Source organism: Perna viridis, chromosome 3, assembly GCF_037379345.1.
Source record: "Perna viridis isolate PV_CMFRI_1.1 ecotype Kerala chromosome 3, ASM3737934v1, whole genome shotgun sequence".
NCBI lineage: Eukaryota > Metazoa > Mollusca > Bivalvia > Mytilida > Mytilidae > Perna > Perna viridis.
Window position 1 is genome coordinate 34,693,774 of NC_142447.1, and position 4,643 is coordinate 34,698,416.

At 30.7% G+C, this 4,643-nt stretch overlaps 1 long non-coding RNA gene across 1 annotated transcript; it reads right to left on the reverse strand.

The window, feature by feature from the left end:
* LOC148622003 (uncharacterized) lies at positions 1-3,385 on the reverse strand. The gene is made up of 3 exons (XR_015920529.1): positions 3,295-3,385; positions 2,742-2,887; positions 1-825 (listed from the first exon to the last, which is right to left on the reverse strand). It is a non-coding gene; the product is annotated as an uncharacterized LOC148622003 (long non-coding RNA).
* Between the last annotated feature and the right edge of the window lie 1,258 nt (positions 3,386-4,643).

Consider the following 4,643-nt stretch of genomic DNA (forward strand, 5'->3'; position numbering starts at 1 on the left):
AAGAATAGACTTTTTAACCTTATTGTTTGAAGGAATTAGAATTGAACTTTTTAACTTATGTCGGTTTAAATATAAATGGTAAGTCCACAATTATATATTCTGACACTATAAATATATGTACTTCAGTTATAAGAAATACAGTGTAGTATGATATGACCAATATTTTTAAATCAGCTGTCAAAATTAACCAGGTTTTGTTTAAATGTTAAAAGCCTGTCAGATTTCACCAGAGGTCAGTTTATGTTTTGCTTGAAAATAAATAGAAACTTTACATGAAGTAAAAAAGCAACTCAACAAATGATGTCAGAGATAAGATTTTTCAGCTTCTGTCTGCTGTAGTTGGTAGTGTTTTTACCCTTGTCAAGTGCAAGATACATTAGAAAATAAAGTTAAAAAGCATTTTTTTTTCAAATTTTAAGTTATTTTGTATAATTTCTCATGAACTTGTGCTTTCATGACATTTGCAGGTCAGGAAACCATTTAACATAAGTAGTCCTTAGTCTGGTTGAAGTTTGTATTGTGAATATGTGTACTGCTAGCTAGGCTGTGGTGTGAACACTATTAAAGACTGTATATCATGGTCTTTCAGAGCTAGCCCAATAGTGAAAATATAAAACATCAGAAATCTTTAGGAGACATCAGGAGGATTTTTTAAATCCCTAATATTTTTGTTATGGTGTTTGACTGGCTCCATGGAATTGCCCCTCTTCTGTTTTTACATGGTAATAACCCACAATGTCATAAAAAGCCCATTAAAATCACACAATCTTCACTTTCAGCCTGGAAGAATAGACCATTTCTGACTTCCCCTCTTTGAAGAGACTGCTATAAATATAAAATGATAGATCTGTAGATATTCATACAAAGGCAGGTGAAAGGCATCAGATAAATGATGTGTTAGACTTGATTCATGTTTTTTAAGGTGTTACATTTGCCCTCCAGAAGACAAATTGTAAACACAAATTAGATCATCATGATTCAATCTCGAAGTTTTTATTGAGACTATTAGGCAGATGTGTTTTTGTACTAACCTTAAATTATCCAGAAAAAAATTTTTGCATTTATTTCTATTATAACTTTAAGGTTTTGCACCTTTATCAGATTTAAGGTGGGGTGAATTCCAGAACTTTTTTTCAGCTGTTGGAAATTTCTATTTCTGAGAATTTTTTGTCAGTACATTAATTTAGAATTATTTTCATTTTGATATGTTACTTGAATTCCATTTTTTCAGGCCAGTTTTTCTTCAGCAACTTTTTTAACATTTTCTGACATGATTTTTTACTCCCCTTAGAGTCAAGTTTTGATGTTGCATTGTTCTTTGAATAGAAGTATAGCAATTTTATTCCACCAGAGATGTGCTATTGAATAAGCCATGAATTAGGATATAGCAGAACCATTTAATGCTAATATTGATTTTTTTTAATTTTAAGTAAGCATTGCTCAATTGACAGTAATAAGAAAGCCAGGCTTTGCAGGTTTAATTCAAAACACTTATAGTAGAGCTAGGGTTATATGCTTTTGATACAACAAAGTTTATTTGAAAAAAAAACTTCAAAGCAGAGCAGGTCGCTTTGGTTGCCAAGTTTATTTAAAAAAAGCATCCCAAAAACTCATCTAGACAAATTTGTTTCATCATTGTAAATAATTGTATGAATCTGTTCTGTAATGATAAATAGTAAGTGGATAATTAGGCAGGAGTCTTTAGTAACCCATTGAAAACCTATAAATCTTGTTAGGTGGAAAGATGTACACAGACAGAGAATAATTAGTCTACAATCTACCACCTGTTATATCATCACTTACTACACTCTCTCCCTACTTTTGGCTTTACTGCAACTTTGTCATTTTGTGGAGTAGAAATGTTGACATGTTTTTGTTACATTTTTCAAACCATCTACACAATAGTCACAGTTGCTTGGAACAGTTTCTTACTGTCACTTCGCAATTTTCTGCTAGAATCTTTGTTCTCTTGATCACTCTTTTAAAAACACATAATTTGTCTCTTGTCCTGCATAACAGCTAAAGACTATATAATTCAGCATACTAACCATTCTTCCATCCTTCAGAAATTTGTTTTACCAGGCATAATTTTTGTCAGCCTTCATAAATTACTGGAATTTTATTCAGATGATGGTTTTAGGTATTAGGAAGACACCTTCTAATCTTAGGTCAGTAAGTCTGGGGTCAAGGTCAAAAATTTATTTCCTATTCATAACTTCTGTATTTCTCCATGGATATCAACAATTTTTTTACATTTTAAAGGTTTAAGTAATAAGGAGCACCTATTGCTGTGGGGTCAGTAGGTCATAGGTCAAGGCACAATATTCTACTAAATAAATTTGTTGCTGGTAGAAAGGAGTCCTAGAGCACTACTCTCTTTAAAGCAAGTGAAAGAATATCAATTTTTAGTACTGGGGTAATTAAACTACACTTATAAATAATCAAGACAATTCTTTCAACTTTTTTATTGAATACTTTCTTTGTATCCACATTATGAAGTGTTTGTTGGGATACCTTACCCTACCGGTGCACCTGGTCCATGCTCCCAGTTTTTAGTGGAGTCCAAGTTGCTCAGTTGCTTTTGTTACTTTGTATGTATGATTTTAGTTACTTTATGTTCTTTGTTGTGTATGTCTGTTTTCCATGTCTGGTCTTTGTCCCTGGATTACATTTTTTTGATTACGGGCTATAACCTTGGTTCTCTTGATTACCCTACACAAGTAAACTTAAAGTAACCTTACACTAGATTTATTACTGGTTGCTACATGTAGTGTGTGATGATTTACTCCTTCAATGGTGAGTTAATTAGATAAGTATCTATACATGTTAGATAATGCCCCACCTGGTCTGGTCAGCTATTGATTCATACAGTTGGTTCTGACAATATCTACAACAGTGTGATAATTCAATTGTTACAGTTCATGGATAGTGATAAATTGTATGAGGGGATTAATAGTTCCAAACATGCTTAGAATTGGGTTACTTTTTCCCTTGTTTGTATAGTGATAAAAATATAAGTAGAAATAAGGACTGTGAAGTATTCCATATCAAATCCACCTCAAACACAGTACAGTAACGGCTATAACTTGTAAATCTCTCTTGACAAATTTTTACATGGGAAAAATAACTGAAATTCTCAATTTATTCTAAGATTCATGACTACAACAAAAAGCTTATTTCTTTAGGTGTAAATAGAATGTAAAATTGAATTGAAGGCTTTTGATTAATGTATAATGTTTTTGTTTGTTTTTTTTTTTGGTTGGAGTCTTTGTAATTACATAATTGTAAAGCTACCTTCTATAAGAACACTTCGTTGATATTTCCAACACTATTCCAGTTAAAGTAATAAAGTGGTATGGTTTTGTCTATATAGTACATTAATCACTTTGAGGTATATTCAATCAAAGTAAAAAAAATAAAATTCTTTTTATACTTGTCAAAATGATAGTTATATGATTACATCAAGAGGATGCTAAATATTATCATAAATTGAAATTTAGAATAGGTTAATGTATGTAGATGGATAAGCATCATGGATTCTAACCACAACAGGTTGAACATTGAATACAAAATTCACAAGTGTATTTTGAAGTTTTGGCATGCTGCAGTTTTCTATTCATTCACATTGAAGTCATGAATGTTATGGTTAGTCTCCCTCAGCTAACAATTTCCAAAGTAAGGTAAATATTTCAGTATAAACCTTTTATTAGATGTTTTATATTCATGGAGCAATCATCTGTAACCAAAGCTCCCATGGTGAAACTCAATAGTGACCAACCTATAAGTCTTGATTTAGAGTTGACTCAAAGAATTCTGATAAAGGCCATTTAGATTAATATTCCATCATGAACAAATACCTTGCTCTGAAAGACACCAAATATAATTTAGGATGATAATGAAAAGTAGTTTATACTCATTTATTAAATTTCTTTCCAATTTTGACAGTTGTTAATAGGAAAATTCCTCATCATTTTACCAATGTAATAGATGGACCAGCAGATTTATCGTGTATTTCGTGGAATATTAAAATCATACACATCATTTAACATGGAAACTCAAACTGTTTATGTCCACTTTATTCTTAAACTTTGTTAGATTATATTAAATCATCAAGCAATTCTAACTTCTATTAAAAAATAAATGAAAAGTTCTATAGTCAACTTTAAAAAAAATTTTGGAATCACTATTGCTAAACTGGATTGTTATTTGATGTTGAAAATAGGTGATTTTTTAGCAACTTTTCGATCTTTTAATTCACAAATAAGTTCATAAGATATTATTTTAGCAAGTGCTGTATTTTTAACAGTTTTTGTTAAAGTTGTTTCCCACCATCTTTTATGATGATACCACTTGTATGTTTGCTACATACCCCAATAGTCACTACCTCTAACTGTTAATATGTGCATGTACTGTCAGTAATTGTCATCTTTTAATTATTAGTCTTGTATTAGTTTGTGGTTTTATTGGTTGGTATTTTTTTAAAAGCAAAAAAAAAAAAAGGCTGGTATGTGAATTTTATCTAATTTGTTGACGGAATACAAGAAACACTTAGATATCACTACAAATAACACATTTTCAGTATAATTTATATGGCCATTGACATTTTGATTTGGTAACAGTTGACAATAATTCCTTTGTAGTCT